The 23,710-nt window shown below is 42.6% G+C and overlaps 1 protein-coding gene across 1 annotated transcript in view; it reads left to right on the forward strand.

Moving 5' to 3' along the window:
• The first annotated feature begins 279 nt into the window (after nt 1–279).
• NCKAP5 (NCK associated protein 5) overlaps nt 280–23,710 on the forward strand; it is an 898,061-nt gene continuing 874,630 nt past the window's right edge. Inside the window, exon 1 of the mRNA XM_030209965.1 lies at nt 280–342. The gene's annotated coding sequence lies outside the window, so the exon portion shown is untranslated. The remainder of the gene's footprint in view (nt 343–23,710) is intronic.

Genomic DNA, 23,710 nt, shown 5'->3' on the forward strand with positions numbered 1-23,710 from the left:
AGAAAAAGGAATCTGTCTTTTTTACCGGCAGCTATATTGACTATCAGCCATGACTCAATGGGACTTTAATATTTGACTAAGGTACAGTATAAACACTCCCATTTAATTAGCACTGCCTGAGCAGCAGTAAGAGCAGCTGATATAATCCAATTTGACAAGTTAGTTAAACATTGACTAGTAACGGAAGAACAGTGTGGCACCTAAGGCAGGAACATAATGTCTGATCATATGATTTATATGTATGATTTTCTAGTCCTAGGGAAAGACTGTAGTGATCCACCTGGTCACAGTGACCTGGATGCTTCTTCATTCCTTCTTTAAGGTAAATCTCTTCACTCAGAAGTAACTTTCTAGAGCATCCTGCTTAATTGAGGTTCATGTTTCTTAAGGCTTGAGTACTTTCTGAAAGACATTTTATTCATGTGGATTTTTCTGGTGCATAGATTCTGCTGTATAAGTTTAGCGTCCATAAAGTGGGGGCAACTTTAGGTAAATAATTAGAAAGCTGCTGTTTTAAGATTTTGTTTACGTGAGTAACATAGTAAATGACGGCAGATAAAGACCTGTACGGTCCGTCCAGTCTGCCCAACAAGATAAACTCATTTTACATGGTATGTGATACTTTATATGTATACCCGAGTTTGATTTGCCCTTGCCTTTCTCAGGGCACAGACCGTAGAAGTCTGCCCAGCACTGTTCTTGTACTAAGTTCTGAAGCTAACATTGAAGCCCCTTAAAATTTACACTCCAGCCCATCCCTATCTATTCAGTCACGATCATGGCGTAGACCGTAGAAGTCTGCTCAGCTCCCGTTTTGTTTCTAGTTACCAGCGTCACCACCCAATCTACGCTAAGATTCCACGGAACTATTCCTTCTAAACAGGATTCCTTTGTGTTTATCCCATGCGTGTTTGAATTCCATTACCGTTTTCATCTCCACCACCTCCCGCGGGAGGGCATTCCACATATCCACATATCCACCACCTGACATTAGTCCTGAGTCTGCCCCCCTTCAACCTCTATTCATGACCTCTAGTTCTACTGCCTTCCCGTCTCCGTAAAAGGTTCGTTTGTGGATTAATACCTTTCAAATATTTGAACGTCTGTATCATATCACCCCTGTATCTCCTTTCCTCCAAGGTATACATGTTCAGGTGAGCAAGTCTCTCCTCTTACGGTTTGCAACGCAAATCCCAAACCATTTTCATAGCTTTTCTTTGCACCACTTCCAGTCTTTTTACATCTTTAGCAAGATACAGCCTCCAAAACTGAACACAATACTCCAAGTGGGGCCTCACCAATGACTTGTGGGCATCAACACCTCCTTTCTTCTGCCGGTTATGCCCCTCTCTACGCAGCCTAGCATCCTTCTGGCCACGGCCGTTGCCTTGTCGCATTGTTTCTTCACCTTCAGATCCTTCGACACCAACACCCCAAGGTCTCTCTCCTGAGTCGCGCTTACTAATCTCTCCCCCTCCTATCCGGTATCTCTCTTTTCCGCACCCCAGGTGCATCACTCTACACTTCTTGGCATTAAGTTTCTAGATGTTTACTCTGTATGTATAATTAAGAGGTGTTTGTGACCTGGATTGGCCACTGTTGGAAACAGGATGCTGGGCTTGATGGACCTTTCATCTGTCCCAGTGTGGCAATAGTTATGTACTTATGTAGTGTATCTAAAATACCATATGTTAATGGATGGATTTTTATGTCAAGAGCCTTTTGAGGCGCCAAGGCAAATGGCTTAGGAAAGCAGAGCACTCATAGTAAAGTACAATGAAGGACCTAAAATACTGCTGCTATTTGGCCCGATCTTACTGTAAGTGTTTTTATGTTTTACCTATTGGCTTTATATTTATAATTACGAGAGGAAATGGATTTGTGTGTTCTGCTTGAACAGCTGAGGATAATTATGGATAAAAATTCAGGCACTCGCAGAGGCAAAGGGCCCTTATACTAAGCTGTGCTAAAAGGTAGCCTGCGCAATGACTAGCACTTGGGTTTCTCGTGCACTGAGGCCACTTTTAGCACGGCTATAATATGTCTGTTTTAACAACATTGGCCATATGCTAATTTTCCCATCAGCACATGGCCATCAGTGCATGACCCCTTAACTACATCTATTTTCTAGGTATTAAGGACTCACGTATTAACCACGTACTAATTGCTTAGTGCGTAGCAGTATTTATTTATTTATTTAGGTTTTGCTCACACCTTTTTCAGTAGTAGCTCAAAGTGAGTTACATTCAGGTACACTGGGTATTTCTCTGTCCCTCTAGGGCTCACAGTCTAATTTCATACCTGAGGCAACGGAGGATTAAGTGACTTGCCCAAGATTTATTTATTTATTGCATTTGTATCCCACATTTTCCCACCTATTTGCAGGCTCAATGTGGCTTACATAGTTTGTTATGGTATAGTCATTTCATGATAACAAAAACACTTAGTATTGTACAGAGATTAAGTAAAGGAAGAAAGAAGGAAGGTGTTATTCGGATGGTATGGAAGGTGGACTTTAATAATTGGGAATATTGGTGAGGTACTGTTGTGAGGCCGTGGGTTCTCTTAGTAGGCCTTGTTGAAGAGATGAGTCTTTAAAGATTTGCGGAAGCTAGTTATTTCGTCAATTGCTTTCAGGGCTGTAGGCAATGCATTCCACAGCTGTGTACTCATGTAAGAGAAGGTGGTGGTGTGTATCAGCTTGTATTTTAGTCCTTTACAGCTGGGGAAGTGCAGGTTGAGAAATTTGCGGGATGATCTTATGGTGTTCCTGGGAGGCAGGTCCACAAGGTTTAGCATATAGATTGGGACGTCTGCGTGAATGATTTTGTGTACAATTGTGCAGATTTTGAACGCAATGCATTCCTTGAGTGGGAGCCAATGAAGTTTCTCTCTTAAGGGTTTTGCACTTTCGTATTTGGTTTTTCCAAATATGAGTCTGGCGGCGGTATTCTGAGCTGTTTGGAGTTTTTAAATATTTTGTTCTTTGCAGCCAGCATACAGTTCCTTGCAGTAGTCCAGATGACTTATTACCACTGACTGTACTAAGGTATGGACTATATATCTCGGGAAGAAAGGTTTTACTCATTTGAGTTTCCACATGGAGCGGAACATCTTTTTGGTTGTGTTCTTCACGTGGGCATCGAGTGTGAGAAGATCACAAGGAGCAGCAGTGGGACTTGAACCGATCACCTCTGGATGTCAAGACTGGTGCTTTAACCACTAGGCCACTCCTCCACAACCAATCAACACTGGGTATGCCTACTCTCCACCACCTAATATGCTCCCAGTGCTTACTGCAGCTTAGTAGAAGGACACTAATTTCTACTAAGTAATTAGAATAGTGGTTTTTTATATCATACATGTGTTCTTGCATGAAATTTTGTCTACCACTCTTTACTTGTGGTTTCAAATTGAAGGTAAAGTAGAAAACCTTATATGCCTATGGATTTCCTTTTCCTCCAAACTACTATTTTAAAGCAATAAGTCATGGGCTTGTCCAAGCTGAAATACCCAGAACATATAAGGGGCAACTTCCATTTCCTGTAATTGCCTGTTATCCAGAAACAACTAAAAGTTGCCCTACATTGGCCACTTAGCAATGCGGGTGCCAGCACTGAATAATGCTGGCACCCGTATAACCCCAGGCTCCTCCCTAATGTCACCCCCTGAACCACATCTGACCTGCCCCCTTTTTTTGCAGCAGTCAGAGGTAATATTTAACACCACTGCCCACTTCAGTGCTGCTGAATATTGGGGGTTATGTAGGTGATTTAAACAGGCAGGAACTATGTCTGTCATAAATTTTATCTCTAAGTGCAGTATTTATGCATGTAATTTACAGCAATCTGTAAGTTATGCACGCAAATTTTGTCCCTGTCTATAGTTGTCCCCCATGAAAACCCTCCCCTGCAATTAAACACTAACTCATGTTAGTACATAATTACAAATAAGTATGAGACAGCTGCATACATGTGTGTAAATGGCAGTATTTTATAAATTTAAATATGGAAATGATGCTTTAAGTTAGGCAACCTGTTATAGAATGAGAGGGAATGAAGGCAACTTCCAAAACCCTTTCACCTATATAAATGGGCTGTTTCAAAACTGCCCAAGTTCCCTGCATTTAAACAGCACATATTGACAGTTCAAATCTGTGCGGCTCTCAGGAACTATTGCTTTGGCTTCATAGTAATGTGAGTAACACAGTAAATGATGACAGATAAAGACCTGTATGGTCCATCCAGTCTGTCCGAGAAGATAAACTCATTACATAAGGTATGAGGTGATACAACATATGTATACTTGATCTTGATTTCTCCATGCCATTTTCAGGGCATAGACCATAGAAGTCTGTTCAGCACTGTCTTTGTTCTAAAACTTCAGAAGTTATCATTGAAGCCCTTGAAAAGCTTCATTCCAGCCCATCCAAATCTATCCAGCTTCAGGTAGATCTGGGAGTTATCAGTATAAAGATGATATTGAAAACCATGGGATAAGATCAGAGTACCAAGGGAAGAAGTATAGATTGAGAAAAAAAGAGGCCCCAAGACAGAGCCCTGAGGCACACCAACTGATAGTGGGATAGAAGTGGAAGAGGATCCACCAGAGTATACAATAAAAGTGTGAAGGGAGAGATAACTAGAACACCAGGAAAGAAAAGAGCCCTTAATTCCAAGTGAGGACAGTGTATCAAGGAGTAGGCGGTGATCAACAGTGTCAAAAGCAACACATAGATCAAGAAGGATGAGGATATAATAGAGACCTTTGGATTTGGCCAGGAACAGGTCATACATAAGTACATAAGTATTGCCATGCTGGGACAGACCAAAGGTACATCAAGCCCAGCATCCTGTTTCCAACAGTGGCCAATCCAGGTCACAAATATCTAGCAAGATCTCAAAAATGTACAAAACATTTTATACTGCTTATCCCAGAAATAGTGGATTTTCCCCAAGTCCAATTTAATAATGGTCTATGGACTTTTCCTTTAGGAAGCCGTCCAAACCTTTTTAAAACTCTGCTAAGCTAACCACCTTTACCACATTCTCTGGCAACGAATTCAAGTTTAATTACACGATGAGTGAAGAAACTTTTTCTCCAAATCGTTTTAAATTTACTACTTTGTAGCTTCATCGAATGCCCCCTAGTCCTAGTATTTTTGGAAAGCGTAAACAGATGCTTCACGTCTACCCGTTCAACTCCTCTCATTATTTTATAGACCTCTATCATATCTCCCCTCAGCTGCCTTTTCTCCAAGCTGAAGAGCCCTAGCTGCTTTAGCCTTTTCTCATAGGGAAGTCATTCCATCCCCTTTATCATTTTTGTCGCCCTTCTCTGCACCTTTCTAATTCCACTATATCTTTTTTGAGATGTGGCGACCAGAATTGAACACAATATTTGAGGTGCGGTCCCACCATGGATCGATACAAAGGCATTATAACATCCTCATTTTTGTTTTTCATTCATTTCCTAATAATGCCTAACATTCTATTTGCTTTCTTAGCTACAGCAGCACACTGAGCAGAAGGTTTCAATGTTTCATCAACGACGACACCTAGATCCCTTTCTTGGTCTGTGACTCCTAACGTGGAACCTTGCAATTCGGGTTCCTCTTTCCCACATGCATCACTTTGCACTTTCTCACATTAAACGTCATCTGCCATTTAGATGCCACATCTCCCAGTCTTATAAGGTCCTCTTGTAATTTTTCACAACCTTCCCGCGATTTAACGACTTTGATTAACTTTGTGTCATCAGCAAATTTAATTACCTCACTAGTTACTCCCATCTCTAGGTCATTTATAAATATGTTAAAAAGCAGCGGTCCCAGCACAGACCCCTGTGGATCTCCACTAACTACCCTTCTCCATTGAGAATATTGACCACTCAGGGCCTTTGCTCCAAGGTCATTGGAGACATTAGCAAGGGCTGTTTCAGTTGAATGAAGAGGGTGAAAGCCAGATTGAAGTGGATCAAGAATAGCTTGAGATGAAAGAAAGTCAAGACAATGGCGGTGAATAGCACATTCGAGTATCTTGGATAGGAAAGGGAAGAGGAGATGGAGCTATAGTTGGAAGGATAGGTAGGGTCCAATGAAGGTTTTATGAAAGCTTTTTTGAGGAATTTTGTAACTACAGCATGTTTGAAGCCATCAGGAATAGTAGCAGTGGAAAGTGAAAGATTGAGGATTTGACAGATAGAAGAGATGACAGTAGGAGAGACAGTGCTAAGTAGATAGGTGGGAATAGGATTAGAGGAACAGGTAGTCAGTTTGGAGGAGGAAAGAAAATGTGCTATTTCCTCTTCAGTGATTTCAGAAAAGGAAGAAAAGGAGGCAGGGGTTAAAGGAGGATTAAGAGAATGGACTAAGGGAAGGAGAGGTGGAGGTGACTTGGCTGAGAATTCAAGGTTAATCTTGTGAAGCTTATCATGAAAGTAGCCAGAGTCTGGGGAGAAAGTGAAGGGAGAGTTGAAGGTGAAGGCACTTTAAGGAGACAGTTCAGTTGTGGCAAAGAGAAGTTGAGGGTTTGAGCCAAGAGGGTTTGTCAATGGAATGTTGTAGTACTGTTTGGCAAGTGAAAGAGCAGACTGGAATGAGGTTAGCAAAATTTAAGCCAAAGGCGTTCAGCAGATTGGGCACAGGAACGTAGGTAGTGGATTCTAGAGGTCAGCCAAGGCTGGCGTTTGGTACACTTTACAGAACGGGGAATATGAGGAGTGAGAGTATCCAGAGCATAGGGGAGAATAGTATTATAGGAAGAGACAGCATCATTGACAGACTTAGATAACATAGTGGTTGACAACAGGTTTGAAACACTAGAGGGCAGAGTAGAAGAGTCATTAGCCTGAAGATTTCTAAATGTATTGGTAAAGATTGGATGGCACTGGGTGAGGGGGAGGGTGTTTAAGTGTGAAAGTTATCAGATGATGGTCAGAGAGGGGAAGAGCTGAGGCACAGAAACTAGAGAGTGAAGACTAGGAGAAGAAGATAAGATCAAGACAGTGGCCATTCTGGTGAGCAGTGATAGTGGAACAGGGTTGAAGATTGAAAGAGGATATTAAAATGAGAAACTGAGAAGTATAAGTGTCAGAGAGGTCATTAGCATGAATGTTAAAATCCACAAGAATGAGGGAAGGAGATGAAGGTTAAAGAAAGAAGGAAAGCCAGGAGTCAAAGTCAGTGAGAAAGGAAGAAAGGGACTTATTAGGGGATCAATAAATGACTGCTACTCAGAGAGGTAGAGCAGTGAATAAACAGATGGAGTGGACTTTGAAGGAAGAAAAGCTTTGAGATTGAGGTGGAAGAAGAGGCTGAAATCTACAGGAGGGTGAGAGTAGTAGCCTGACATGACCTCTGTGGACACCCGGCGAGGAGTATGTGAGAAAAGGTAGCCTCCAAGACACAGGGCCACAACTGAAGCAGAGTTTTCAGGGCAAAGCCAAGTCTCAGTTAGGGCAAGCAGATGGAGATTACAAAAGGTAAAGAGGTTGTGGATATAGGAAAGTTTGTTGCAGACACAGCGGGCATTCCACAGAGCTCATGAGAAAGGCAGAGAAGAAAGGGAAAGGAACACAAATTAGAATGGAAACATCACTGTGTAACCTGCACAAATAAGATGAGAGCTGATGTGGAGGACCAGGATTGGGATTGATATCCTCAGTGGAGAGTAGTAGAAGGAGCAAGAGAGTACAGAGAAGAGTAGGAGAGGCATGATGACAATGACGAAGACAAGCTGTACTGAGACAGAAAGGAGATGGTTGAATGATAAGAAGGAAATGTTGAAGGTTGAGAGCTGAAGAGAAAGGAGAAGACAAAAGAGATGGTGAGATGATGAAAGTAGAAGGTAGGCAATGTGTTCCTCCAGTATACAGTGGTTTCAGATGGAGAAAGAGATTGGGAATGGAAAGTACCAAGAAGAAGAACTGTACTGGAGCCATAAGAAATAGCAGAGAGAAAATACAGTTTAGAGAAACACCTGGAGCAAATGCCCTGGGTGGATCGGGGTGGACCTGGGAGTCATTCTGGACTAGACTGTGAGGATATGCAGATGAGCTGCAAGTCCTCCACAGCACCTGGAAGGCAACTGGTAGAAGCACTAGGCACCTGGAGCAAAGGCCCTGAGTGGATCGGGGTGGACCTGGGAGTCACCCTGGACTAGGTTGTGAGGATATGCAGATGGGTTGCAAGTCTTTCACAGCATCTGGAAGGCAGCTGGTGAAAGTGCTAGGCACCTGGAGCAGAGGTCCTGGGTGGATCAGGATGGACCTTGGAGTCACCCCAGACTAGGCTGTATGGATATGCAGATGGGCTGCAATTTCTCCACAGCACCTGGAAGACAGCTGGTGGAAGTGCTAGGCACCTGGAGTCAAGGCCCTGGGTGGATCTGTGTGGCTAAGGTGGTCCCTCATATCATCTTCTTCAAAAAACATGCCACTACCACAGGCAAACTCACTGTGTATTTTGTAAAACTGGCACAGGAAATGAATGTACCCAGTTTGTTTATCAGATTTATGCATTTACAGTCAATCAGTATGTAACTTCAGTTTTATCTTACTGCAAAGACCTACCTGTTTCTGGGAAAGCAGCAGGTTACAGCAGATATGCAATGTCATCCATGCCCTCGAAATGAAACTATAGCTTAAGCCAGGCGAAAGACTTACAGATAAGTTTCAGCTCTAGAATGTGAAATATGCTGACTTGTTACAAGTTTCAGATTTATATTTTATGAGCACTCTAATGCATTCCAAGATATTGCTGGAGTGCACTTGAGTGTACTTTAGGCTATTCAAACCACCACGTCATGTAGTGTAGCTTACACTACAAATTGTACTTCAGGTGAGGTCATAGCAAGCACAGATCGAACACTAGAAGCAGATAGTTTAAAGAGATGTGGCAGCAAATTAAACAGGTGCATATTAAGGGGATTGGGGTGTTATCAACATGGGCTATTGTGAAAGACAGATTATTTTACCACAACACATTCTATTTTAGCACAAGTCCATTTTGTGCAATGAGACCTACTAATTAATAACCCGGGTTAACAGCAAAATAAGACGTCTTAATGGTAGCCCCTGTTGACAACTTCCCCCCTTAACTGAAGAAAAAAGAAATGTCTCTAGAATTTCAAAACCACTGCTATATGTAATAAAAGTGAGACAAGTATAGGGCAGGGGCATAGCCAGACAGCTAATTTTGGGTGGGCCTGAGTCCAAGTTGGGTGGGCATGAAATTCATGCCCTCCCCCCCGTCCCTAGCTCCCCCTCTGCTCTGTCCTTCATCCCTCCCTCCACCTGCATGCCCACAATATTAAATACCTGAGCAGGAGGGGATCTACAAACCCCGCCATATGAAGATTTCCTCCTGCCTAGACAGTCAGCACTTTCCTTGAGCTGATGCCAGCAGGCTGTGCATACATGAAAACTAAACATGTGAAGAGGGGCTGGTGTTGGTTTCAGCTCAAGGCAAGTGCTGCCAGCTGCCGGTTCAAAGAGCACTGGCTGCCTGAGAAGGAGGAAATCTTCAGCTGACGGGGTTTGAGGACCTCTGCAAGCCATAGCAAGAGTGCACAATTTTGGGTGGGCCCGAGTCCAAATAGGGTGGGCCCTGGCCCACCCAGGCCCACCTATGGCTACGCCACTGGTATAGGGCAATCAAGCTATTGTGACATCATTGATGAAGCTGTTTCTTGGACATTGGTGGAATGAGGCATTTTGACATCACAATATCAGCTCTGGTTGCCAGACACTGAAACTCTTCATACACAGGGGAAAAGTTATCAATGTGATCTACTGTTAAGATAGGTTATTTTACCACAAGTTGTGCTATTTTAGCAAAGGTCCCATTTTGTGCAATTAGAACTAGCTACTAACAACTGGGGTTAACAGTAAAATAACACATTTCAATAGTAGTCCTTGTTGATAACTTCCTCTCTAATAGTAATCAACCTATCTCCACCTCTTTTAGCTTAGTTTTCCAGAAGTGAGTGATGGTTGATTTTTTTTTTTTTAGTGAACAGGCTAAATAAGATAAATACTATTATACAAGAAGTGGAGGAGCATTTTTGATATGACATCTAAATGCAACTTTGAACATTTTGCTGAAAACATCCAAAAATGAAGTGGTGAACACGGCCATTTTCGAACCTGAAAAATGTCTGTTGGTTTGGAAAATGGCTATTTCCTAGATATTCTCTAGATGTTCTGTGTCTAGTGTGTCAATCTTTTTGGATCATTTAAAAAATAAATGTCCAAGTGAAAAACACCAAAAAACCAAAGTAGCAGTGTTCAAAATTCTATATCACCATATCAAACAGATTCAAAAATGTTAAAAACAGGGGAAAAAGTCTCAACAAGTACGACAACCCTCATATAAGCAGTTAGTTGTGCGTACAAAAAGTCATCATAGACTAAAAAAAACTCCATAGACAAAAGAAATTTTTTACATATTTTTCTAAATTGCTTTTCTCATGAACAATCAAAAAAAGTCCATAGAGCCTTGAATGTTCTTAGAACAATGTCAACGTGGTTAAATGAAGTGCACCAAAACACTTAGCTTTATGGCGTCTGCCACTGTGAACTCCAGAGTGCATGTAGATTCTGACGGTCCGGTTTCGAAATTCTTCTTCAGGAAACCATATCGCATAACACTGGCTTAACCACTAACGTGTTAGACTGGAGGCTGGTGCAGTCACGTCAGTGGTTAAGCCAGTGTTATGCGGTATGGTTTCCTGAAGAAAAATTTTGAAACGGGACCGTCAGAATCTACATGCACTCTGGAGTTCACAGTGGCAGACGCCATAAAGCTAAGTGTTTTGGTGCACTTCATTTAACCACGTTGACATTGTTCTAAGTACATTCAAGGCTCTATGGACTTCTTTTGATTGTTCATGAGAAAAGCAATTTAGAAAAATATGTAAAAAAAATTCTTTTGTCTACGGGGTTTTTTTTTACTATAGTTATTAAAATGTCCAAAGTCAGACTTAGACATCACATGAAATTGCCCCTCCACATCTCTTCTGGGTGCTCCTGAAAGAAGTCTCAAAGAAGCAACCTTCTTTAGTTCTCCCTTTTTATGATGACCCACCAATGATAATTTTCCTTAAGCAGTAGGCAGGCCTTGATGTCCATCTAAGATGATATCACTTAAAGTGGTTGATTGTGTTAGGAACTGGTTGAGTGGAAGGCAACAGAGAGTAGTGGTAAATAGAGCTCAATTTGAGGAACGGGATGTTACCAGTGGTGTGCCACAAGGTTCGGTTCTTGGGCCAAAGGGCTGTCTGGTAAGGTTTGTCTTTTTATGGATGATAGCAATATCTGCAATAGAGTAGACACCCATGATGGTGTAGATAACACGAGGAAGGACCTAGCAAACCTTGAAGAATGGTCCAGAATTTGGTAGCTAAGACTTAATGCTAAAAAATGTAGGGTCATGCACTTGGGCTGCAAAAAGCCAAGGGAGCAGTACAGTTTAGGGGGTAAAGTACTTATGTGCAAGAAAGAGTAGCAGGACTTGGGTATGGTAATTTTTCTGTGTTTTCTATGTCTATGTTTTCTGTCCTAAAGTGGCCAAATAGGTAGAAAAGGCAAAAGTTAGAAGGATGCTTAGGGACACAGGGAAAAGAATGGTCAGCAGAAAAATGGAGTTGATGATGCCTATGTATTAGTCTCTGGTGAGATCTAATTTAGAATTTTGTGTACAGTTCTGGAGACCGCACCTCCAGAAAGATAAAAACTAGATGAAGTCGATCCAGAGGGCTTTTACTATAATGGTGAGTGGTCTTCATCATAAAGCTTATGGCGACAGACTTAAAGGTCTCAATATGGGAAAAAAGACAGGAGAGGGGAGATATGACAGAGACATTTATATACCTCTGTGGCATAAATTCACAGGAAGTGAATCTCTTTCAATTGAAAGGAAGCTCTGGAATGAGAGGGGGATAGGATGAAGGTGAAAAGGAACAGACTCAGGAGCAACCTGAGGAAATGCATCTTTTCAGAAAGGGTGGTAAATTAATGGAACGGCTTCCTGGTGGAGGTGTTGGAGATGAAGACTATATCTTAATTCAAACAGGCTTGGGACAAGTACGTAGGTTTTCCCAGGGAGAGGAAGGAATAGTAGATGGCATGGATGGGCAGACTGGATAGTCCATATGATCTTTGTCTACCTTCATGTTGGGAGGTGGTGCCACTAGAAATAGCCCAGAGAGGGACATGCCTTAAGTATCAGGGATCTCAGGACAGTAGAATTCCCCTCTTAGCTCCTGTAGTGTATTTTAACTGCTTAGAATCATACAGAAGCATTCTTCATTACCTTATTCCATATAACACTGTTCACATAGGAGCCAACTTTTCAAAATTATTGGGGGTGCTAAGCCCAATGGAAATAACTCCTCCCTGGACACATACAAGGAATTTTCTCAATATTGGGGATACTCAAGCACCGAAAGCACCTATGACTGTTCAGACACCTCATAATGGCATTTCATAGTGATGTGTAGCAACAATACAGCAACAGTACAACACAGCATAACAAAACAACTAAATAGAGATACCAAATTTAACAGAGGTGATAGAAGCATGCAAAACTACAGAAAGCAAAAATGACTGAGTGATATTTACATGTCTGTACTTCATATCTGGTGAATAAATATTTCTAAGATGTAAGAGGGGCAATGAAAAGTTATCTTTGTTCTTCAGTAATTGGAGAGCATCTCTAGTGAGCCACACAAAGACAAACAAAATTTACTGTCAAACAATAAAGGCATAAAGGGAGAGCTGAATAAATATTTTTGGCATGAAACAATCAATTCTCTCCTTAATGCGTAGCCAAAAGGTACATAATGGATCTGTTAATTATTTGCGTGCTTTATTGCAAACTATCAATAGGCTCCCTGCAGGTAGAATGATATTATTATAAATACTGGCTGAACCCCTTTGACCTCTCGATGTATTATGCAAGATAGCAGTGGTCAGTTGGCTATCCCAGTGTGCAGTGACTCCATCTGGTTTAACAGCTGGTTGCCAGACATATGGAAGAGAATACATGGAGCTGAGCTCAGAGAGACAGGCCAACTAGAGTCATCAGATGCACAGCAAAGCTAATCAGCTGGGTTCTAAAGGACACAATGCCAAGTCTGTATTCTTTGTATTGTAAAAGGCAGTTCATTGATCCTCCAGAGCTAAATACATTTGCATGCCATTAACAGATGCCTTGGTACCATGCATGCAGGGAGTTTATTAACATTCACCTGCTGCTGAAGACACTTTTTAATTGCATCTGGCATAAAACTCTACTAGCTTAAGGAACAGCTGTGGATTAGTTTTACAAGAATGAAACCTTAGGCACAATACAATAAAAAACAATTTTTGATTTAAAAAAAATATTCTGAAATGAGCAATAGTTAAATTTTGACTAAAGTCCTGTAAAGCTAGATAAACCATAGCATGGAACATATACATTATTGTGAATGACACAAAAATGGGGAATTAAAATACAGGTTAATATATAAACAGAAGGAAGGATTGTACAGTACGAGGTGTACAATCCTAAATTTGATTACATTTTAAAAATTAATTATATTCTACCGTTTCACCCAATGGGGTATAAAACTGGTCACAAAATACATAAACATAAATAATAGATGTCCAATAATGCTAAAATCCTTAGAAACTGTAGTGAGTCCTTCCTAAAGTGGTGCTGTTTCCTTGGTGGGGGACAACTTTATGGTTCCAACATAATGTATACAGTCAAACTGGAGATAGAAAATGAATTTGTCTTCATTTGTATACCAGTTCAGGGAAATTCAGTAAGCACTGGATAGGCAGGTCGTGATGCATGCATTCACCATACAGTATATAAACAAATTAGAGGCATATTTTCAAAGCACTTAGACTTACAAAGTTGTATAGTAACCTATGGAACTTTGTAAATCTAAGTGCTTTCAATTTGAGCCATGTGGAGGGGCATTTTCGAAAGAAACGTCCAAGTTCCGATTTGGACATCCTTGCAAAATGGTGAAATCCAGGGGCAGGGAAATCCGTATTTTCGAAACAAGATGGACGTCCATCTTTTGTTTCGCAAATACCATCAGAAACGACCAAATCCTTAAATTTGGACATCCCTAGACATGAAAGTTTCTGACTTTCAGCGATTTTTGAAACCAAAGACATCAATGTCAAAAACGTCCTAATGCAAGCCATTTGGGCGTGGGAGGAGCCAGCATTTGTAGTGCCCTGTTCTACCTGACATGCCAGGACAGCAACCGGGCACCCTAGGGGGCACTACAGTGGAATTCATAAAATGCTCCCAGGTACATAGCTCCCTTACCTTGTGTGCTGAGCCCCCCAAATCCCCCCCAAACCCACTACCCACAACTGTACACCACTACCATAGCCCTTATGGGTGAAGGGGGGCACCTAGATGTGGGTACAGTGGGTTTGTGGTGGGTTTTGGAGAGCTCGCTGTTTCTTCCACAAATGTAACAGGTAGGGGGGTATGGGCCTGGGTCCGCCTGTCTGAAGTGAATTGCAGTACCCACTAAAACTGCTCCAGGGATCTGCATGTGATGTCATGGACCTGAGGCTGGCATGAAATATTTTGAAAGATGTTTTTTGAGGGTGGGAGGGGGTTAGTGACCACTGGGGGAGTAAGGGGAAGTCATTCTCGATTCTCTCCGGTGGTCATCTGGTCATTTCGTGCACCTTTTTGTGCCTTATTCGTAAGAAAAACAGGTCCGGGTAAAAACGTCCAAGTGTTCGTCAGAGACGTCCTTGTTTTTTTTGATTATGGATCAAGAACGTCCAAGTGTTAGGCACGCCCAAATCCCACCTTTGCTACGCCTTCAACACACCCCCTTGAACTTTGGCCATCCTTGCGACAGACTGCAGTTGGAGACATCCTAAATCGGGTTTCAATTATACCGATTTGGACATCCATGGGAGAAGGACGTCCATCTTCCGATTTGTGTTGAAAGATGGACATCCTTCTCTTTTGAAAATGAGCCCCATAAAGGGGCATAATCGAACATTGCCGGCAAAATAGATTGCTGGCGATCTATTTTGGCAGCAGCGCAACAGCTGGCCGGAACCATATTATCGAAAAAATAATACGGTTTAGCCCGGCCAAATGCCAGGGTTTGAGATTGCCGGTTTTATTTTTCAGCGATAATGGAAAAAAATGCCAGCCATCTCAAACCCGGTGAAATCCAAGGCATTTGGTCGTGGGAGGAGCCAGCATTTTTAGTGCACTGGTCCCCCTGACATGCCAGGGCACCCTAGGGGGCACTTCTAAAAATGTTTTAAAAAGACAAAAAAAGCTCCCAGGTGCATAGCTCCCTTACCTTGGATGCTGAGCCCCCCCAAATCCTCCCCAAATCCACTCCCCACACCTCTACTCCATTACCATAGCCCTTATGGGTGAAGGGGGACACTTACATGTGGGTACAGTGGGTTTGGGGGGGGGGGATTGTAGGGCTCAACACTTAGCACCACAAGTGTAACAGGTGGGGGGGGGGGGGTGGACCTGGGTCTGCCTGCCTGAAGTGCACTGCACCCATTAAAAACTGCTCCATGGACTTGCATACTGCTGTCAGGGACCTGGGTATGACATTTGAGGCTGGTATAGAGGCTGGCAAAAAAGTGCTTTATTTTTATTTTTTTCGTGTGGGAGGGGGTTGGTGACCACTGGGGGAGTACGGGGAGGTCATCCCCCATTCCCTTCAGTGGTCATCTGGTCAGTTGGGGCACCTTTTTGAGGCTTGGTCGTGAAAATAAAAGGACCAAGTAAACCCGGCGAAATACTGCTTAACGCTGCTTTTATTTTCCTATTATCCATGAAAGCAGGCCATCTGATAGCCACGCCCATGCCCGCCTATGTCCCTCCTTCGCTTCGCCGGTGACATGCCCCTTTGAACTTTCGCCGGCGAGGCAACAGGAAAGCGGCGATGCTGTCAAAAAAGCCGCTTTCGATTATACCGATTTCGCCCCTTTTCTGAGATCGCCGGCCATCTCCCGATTTATGTCGGAAGATGGCCGGCGATCACTTTCGAAAATGAGCTGGATAGTGTACATTTTTGTGCAAAGTCACATAAATGTTTGTAGCAAAAATAAAATTGTGTTGAAGGGGGAATTTGATATTCTGCAGAGTATATCTGGATAGGAATGAGTCTATTTGTGGATTTTTAGTGGCATTCTTCAGATAATGCTGCGGAATACCAGTAACGCTGCCTTGACATCATCCAGATACTGTGATATTCAGTCCATTAACCGTATTACTAGCCATATAAAGTTAGGACAGAAGAAAGGCCTTCCTAACGTTCTCTGGTTACCTATATGGCTACCAGAATGAATTTCACCAGTAGCAGGATAACTAGCACCGGCCCCCACCTGTATGTGGATTTTCAGCACCAGCCCATTTCCAGATACCAGTATTGAATATCCAGAAATAGAAACCTGTTGCAACCATCTTTTAAAGCAATCTGATCTCTAAAGGCTAAAAATTAATTATTTATTTATGAAAGGATGCACCCAAGGCAGTGGACCCAACAAGTATATCTTGATATAAACAATTTGTATTGTGCTAACAGTAACAGTAGTAAAATGACCAAATGTAGGCATAAAATGCAATCAATGAGGTAAATTCGGAGATAGGCACATTAAATTCTAGTAATAACAATAATGATACAGTATTAGAAATAAAACAGCACAGAAAACAGTCATATAACAAATATATGATATATGTCAACAGAATACAAATGATAATCATAATTCTGTAGGTAACATGGTAGAATTAAATATGACCAAAACCAAGCTTCTCATTTTCCCCCCGAACCCACCTCCCTGCTCCCCCCATTTTCTATTTCTGTTGAGGGCTCTCTCATTCTCCCTGTCTCCTCAGCTCGAAACCTTGGGGTTATCTTTGACTCTTCTTTCTCCTTCTCTGCTCATATCCAGCAGATCGCCAAGACCTGTCGTTTCTTTCTTTACAACATCCGTAAAATCCGCCCCTTTCTTTCTGGGCACTCTACCAAAACCCTCATCCACACCCTTGTCACCTCTTTGGACTACTGCAATCTGCTTCTTGCTGGCCTCCCACTTAGTCACCTCTCCCCTCTCCAGTCAGTTCAAAACTCTGCTGCCCATCTCGTCTTCCGCCAGGGTCGCTTTACTCATACTACCCCTCTCCTCAAGTCGCTTCACTGGCTCCCTATCCGTTTTCGCATCCTGTTCAAACTTCTTCTACTAACCTATAAATGTACTCACTCTGCTGCTCCCCAGTATCTCTCCACACTCGTCCTTCCCTACACCCCTTCCCGTGCACTCCGTTCCCTGGATAAATCCTTCTTATCTGTTCCCTTCTCCGCTACTGCCAACTCCAGACTTCGCTCCTTCTGTCTTGCTGTGCCCTATGCCTGGAATAGACTTGCTGAGCCCCTACTTCTTGCCCCATCCTTGACTATCTTTAAATCTAGATTGAAAGCCCACCTCTTTAACATTGCTTTTGACGCGTAACCACTTGTATCCACTCGCCTCCACCTACCCTCCTCTCCTCTTTCCTCTACACATTAATTGATTTGTTTGTTTTATTTTTTGTCTACTAGATTGTAAGCTCTTTGAGCAGGGACTGTCTTTCTTCTATGTTTTTGAAGCGCTGCGTACGCTTTGTAGCGCTATAGAAATGCCAAATAGTAGTAGTAGTAGTAGTACATTCATGTAACAGATATGAGACTCACGCTTCCAGCACAATACAAATGAAAACAACTTAGAAGGCAACACATTAGAAGAGCCGCATAACAGATAAGATATTGAATTATATTGTACTGGCATTCTGATTATCATAATATGCAGCTTGGTGGGGGGTCCACGCTGAACCCGGATATTTAATGCTGGGCTGTTTCTGGTGACCAGCGTTGAATATCCAGATTTTTTTCGGACAGTTTGAAGATAACTGGCTATGTCGCATAGCCGGTTATCTTTAAACTGGCCAAAGATATACAAGGATTTGATGTGGCCAAATATGACTGCCAAACCCAGTTTAAAAATCAGCTGATAGCCAGCTATATCGCGTGATATAACCAGTTATCCACCAGCTGCTAACCACGGATATTCAGCAGAGAATAGCCGGTTATCCCCTGCTGAATATCGGTGGATATTCGGGTAAGCATTATTTAACTGGTCAGCATCCATCCAGACCAGTTAAATAGCACTAAATATTGGGCGGTGAGTATCCCGGTTCAGCACAGACCACAGGAGACAGCCCAGCTATCCCCTGCGGTCTGAATATTGGGGCCAAGATGTGTAGTAAGCTAGTTCAGATGAGGAATGAGTGGACGGTCAGTCACTATAGTCATTAAAGGATTGGCAGAAGACCCGGGCTTTCACCTGCTTCCTGAAATAGAGATAGTCTTGAGTTAGGTGTAGCATCACTGGGAATAAGTTCCAGAATGTGGAAGCTACTCCTGAGATGGCTCTCTGGTGGTTGTCACATTGTGTGATTTCCTTTGATGAGGGTGCTGACAGTGATGCTCCTTGAGAGGACCTCAAAGGCCTGAAAGGTGTGGAGAGGGCTAACTACTCTTTAGGTACCCTGGTCTTTTTGAAAATCATAGAGTTTTAAATTTGCTCCTGTAAAGTACTTTTGGCCAGGGCATTTTTTACAGGAAGAGTCTTATGTGATCATGCAACTTGCTAACCTGTATCAATCATGCTGCAACATTCTGAATTAATTGAAGTTGGTGCAAACTGTTTTTGGTTTGACCAATATATAGGGTGTTCCAGTTTCATGGCATGGACCACTGTGATCCAACTTGTCTTCTTGGTATATGGAAAGATATATGCCTCCCTGGAAAACCTTCTTGGTTCTGGATGGGGTGAGTGGATTTTCTTGGGGTTACTAAAGAGGCAGACTGTCAAATACACTGACTGGGCTGAGATGATGAGATGATGAGGCTGATATACTGCGAGGGAAGAGCCCAGTGGACTTAGGTTTAAATAGTTTAATCACCGAGGGAGTGGAGCGGTAACTGAGTACAATAAAACGATTGACAAAATGTGTCTACTGGGGGGTGGGGTCAGAGTGATAAAAGGCTAATTTGGACTTATCTGGGGTCTTTGGTTGCCCATATCCCCATGAGATCTGAGGAAGTGAGGGGGTATCCCAAGGTGGCAAAATAAGTTGGGGCTGAATGAATGCAGCTGTTACCGTTTCTGCCCGTTAGCAGGGGTAATTTAAAGCAGAGTGCTGGTGAGGAGAACCACATCTCAGTGAGAGGATGGACAATGGCTGTGTGGTCTGGATGACAGTCATAAGTACATAAGTAATGTCATACTGGGAAAAGACCAGGGATCCATCGAGCCCAGCATCCTGTCCACGACAGCAGCCAATCCAGGCCAAGGGCACCTGGCAAGCTTCCCAAACGTACAAACATTCTATACATGTTATTCCCAGAATTGTGGATTTTTCCTAAGTCCATTTAGTAGCGGTTTATGGACTTGTCCTTTAGGAAATTGTCCAACCCCTTTTTAAACTCTGCTAAGCTAACCGCCTTCACCACCTTCTCCGGCAACGAATTCCAGAGTTTAATTATACGTTGGGTGAAGAAAAAGTTTCTTCGATTTGTTTTAAATTTACTACACTGTAGTTTCATCGCATGCCCCCTAGTCCTAGTATTTTTGGAAAGCGTGAATAGATGCTTCACATCCACCTGTTCCACTCCACTCATTATTTTATATACCTCTATCATGTCTCCCCTCAGCCGTCTCTTCTCCAAGCTGAATAGCCCTAGCCTCCTTAATCTTTCTTCATAGGGAAGTCGTCCCATCCCCGCTATCATTTTAGTCGCCCTTCGCTGCACCTTTTCCAATTCTACTAGTCTGGCAGTGGGGAAGGTGTCCGGTAGGACTCAGTGTAAAGAAAAGGTATACAGACAGACACAGTCGTTCTGCCAGTTGGGAAGGGCAACTGATATAACTTGTGGGGAGTGATGATCATCTTATCCTGATCCAATGAAATTTGTTGAGTTGCAAGTTACATGTTGTGAACCATTGGAAAGTGTTTAACATTTTAATAATGCTTACAATACCACATTTTCCAACACATGGATCAATGCAGTTTACATTTGTTACCTATAGTAAAGATGGAGATTTTTTAAGCCAGGTGATTGAGTACACTTTTGTGTTGGAAGAGAGAAATAAAAGAACTGAACAGCCTACCGAAGCGCTATCCCCTGGCCTACTGAAGTGCTCTCTGGCCTTGGCCTGCACCCTGCTTTCAAATTTTTTGTGTGTGCCCATCTTCAGGGGGGAAGGTAGCACCAGGCAATTGGACAGTGACTGAGAATGGACCCCCCCCCCCCCCCGGGGCCCAGGTTACATAGAATTTGTGAGATCAAAGTAAGTAATGAGTAGGGAATGGGCTGTCATTCACCGATAACAGTGTGCACTCTGTGCAAAGAGGGTGCACTCTTTTCCGATAGTGCTCACATCGTGACGGTTTATGCAAGCATAATGGTTCACACAAGCATGCATTATCAGGAAAGAGTGTGCAGTCTTTACACATTGTGCACATTTTAAATAAGAGCACACCCTCCTTGCACATAGTGAACAGATGTAATGACATTTGTCAGTCAGAAGATACAGTTGGAAAAAAATCAAGAAAACAAATCAGTATGGTCAAAAGTCTTTAATTAATGTTTAGTTCATTTGCTGATACAAAAGTCACCTGCCCAATATGGCCATGATTCAGCTTGCACCTGTTTCAGAGACACATGATGTTACCTTAATAGTTTTATGCTGTGTGAACGAACCACGTGGGAATACCAATGTACTCAATAGATTCTCTGAACTGCAGAAAGGAACTGACTTGATTTCATTGCTGGATAATTAAATTTCAGACTCCCTATTAAAGTAACATCACGTGCCCTTGAAGCAGGTGCAAGCTGAAATGTGGCCATGTCGGGCAGGTGACTTTTGTACCAGCAAATGAGCTAAACATTATTAAAGTCTTTTCACCATACTGCTTTGTTTTCTTGATTTTTCTCCAACTCTGTCTTCTAAATGTGAACTGTCTGTTGCTTTTTTCACCTCTTTTTGGTGGTAATGACATTTGTTCCAGAATGAAAAATAAAATACTTGAATAAAGTAGGTACAGTATGGGTCCCTGTGGTACCCTGGTGATCAGTGCCCAAGGTGATGATGTGTTGTTGCTGATCAGAACTGATTGTTGTCTGTCTGACAGAGAGGATTTGAACCATGCAATTACTATGCCACTGATTTCTGTTTCTGCCAGCTATGATGTTATAGTCCATAGTGCTAAAGGCTGCTAAGAAATCCATCTTATACGGACATTTTTGTTTTGGAGGGGGGGGGGGGGGGGGGTTGCTGGGTTCTTGAAGCCTGGATTGGCCGCTGTCGGAGACAGGATGCTGGGCTTGATGGACCCTTGGTCTTTTCCCAGTATGGTGGTGCTTATGTGCTTAATGGTGACTTTTCTGGACCCTATTTCTCCATCATGCTTTTTTCTGTAGTCTGTTCTGGTTGCCGTCTAATGTGTTATGCTATATCTGTCTCATATTGATGTGTTCACTGTGTATGGTATTGCATTCTCTGGCACTAAACCTATGCATTTAGACTTGGTGGCCACCAGCAGCTGAGGGGGAATAGGGCTGCTTCGGACATCAGTCCCCACCTTCTTTTTTGCTCCTGGACATCAGCCAGTTTCCCAGTTCAGGGTCCCTTCTACCCACAAGAATCACTATATCAAGCACTATACCAGTTCCAATAAACTGGTCATGATCTTAGCCACTCATGAAAGTCACCTGGGGAATTAAACCAACATTTGATAGATCTTCAGGGGCAAACAAGTGTACTTATCCTGACCCTCCCACTGGAGCCCTGGCTGAGCTACAGCAGATGTGTAGCCAGACTTCAGTGTTTGGGGGGAGGGCATATTTTGCCTCATTTACCTGCTGCTGTACGCCCCCTGCCACAACCCCATAAACCTTGGCCGGTGTGGGTCCCCAAACCCCACCAGCAGAAGTCTTCCTCCAGTGCTGTTCACTCACGTGCTGCCTACCCTGCTTCCCCTCACATCACACATGCTCAATTTTAATGAAATTGAGCATGCAAAAAGTGTCATGCATGCTCAATTTCACTAAATCCGACCATGAACGGGGGGGGGGGGGGGGGGAGGGAAGGCAGTGTGGCAGAGAACAGTGTTGGAGGAAGGCTTCTGCTGGTGGTTGGGTTGGGGATCCTTGCCACCCAAACCAGCAGACCTTGAGGTCCCAGGCCCCCAAGGCCCCCTGTGGCTATGCCACTGAGCTACAGGCATCAGTCTCTCCAGCCTGCTTGCCCACAGCAATACTGGTGCCTCAATAGAATTAAGCTGTGGTCAAAATTCCCTTATGCTATATGGGAGTCTGGAATCCTGTTGTGTCTTTTTGAATCGATGTTGAATCATAGTCACTCTTTAGGTACTTCCTTCTCTAACCATAGATCGAAAATGGGCCTGCTGATGGTAAAAGCACTGAACTGGGCCTCACTTGGGAAAATCCATTGTTTATTTCTAGGATAAGTAGCAGAAAATCTGTTTTACTCTTTTTGGGATCTTGCCAGGTACTTGTGGCATGGATTGACCACTGTAGGAAACAGGATGCTGGGCTTAATGAACCTTCGGTCTATCCCAGTATGGCAATGCTTCTGCTCTTATATTCTTACTTTTGAAAGAGGCAGGATCCTGTTGTCTATGGCTATGAGACCTTTATTCATATTATACAGTGTATATTTGATGACCTTGGCCTTTTGGATTCTGATTCTTCCACACTTAGCTTGGTATTTATACTTGATATAGTGTAGTTTGGTTCACAAATTACATACTGATAGCAAAACAGATGAAAGGAAGAATATAGTTACATCTTCAAAAAGAAGTTGACGCAGAAAGCAAAATGTTAATGCTATTTGAGGTCTCTGCACCAGTCACCACTGAAGATTTCACTGATGCTTTTGATCAATAATGTTAAGAACCAAATGCATCCTGAAATAAAAATGTTATCATCTTGCTTTTTTGAAATGAACATAGGAGAGTTCTAAATGCAAATAATGTGATAGTTGGTTCCATAGAAAAGGACCTACAACACCAAAAATGGAGTCTCTTGTTTGATCCAAATGAATGTAGTGAAAGGAGGGCACCACTAAGATTCTGTTGAAGTGATCTCAGTGATCTGTTTGGTGAATATGAAATGACATATAGAGCCAGTGATGTTGGGACTCCTAAATAATAAGAGAGTATTTTGAAAGTAATCCTATGGGATGTAAAAAGTGGAGTGATATGATCCCATTTTATTAGCTCCCTTAACTAGTCTGATAGTAGTGTTCTAGATTAATTGTAATCTATGAGTACTATAGACTCGGATTCCTTTTAACAGAGTTACAGTAGTCAGTGTCGGTTAGTACATTAGAAATAACTATACATTTCAGAACGTCACTTCTGTAGGTTAAACAAGGGGCTCATATAGTGGGCCAACCCCATAGAATTCTGCATTGTTTTCACATAGACGAGCTGGAATAATGAGACCAGGGGCGGATTGTCTCTTGGATGATTGGGCATTCTACAGTGGGGGCTGCTGAAATAAACAAACTATGTCAGTACATCCCCTCTGTGTCCGCCCCATTAAAGGTACAGTGGTTTGCAGATCTGCACCATAGGAATTGT

Source organism: Microcaecilia unicolor, chromosome 7 (assembly GCF_901765095.1).
Source record: "Microcaecilia unicolor chromosome 7, aMicUni1.1, whole genome shotgun sequence".
NCBI classification, from domain to species: domain Eukaryota; kingdom Metazoa; phylum Chordata; class Amphibia; order Gymnophiona; family Siphonopidae; genus Microcaecilia; species Microcaecilia unicolor.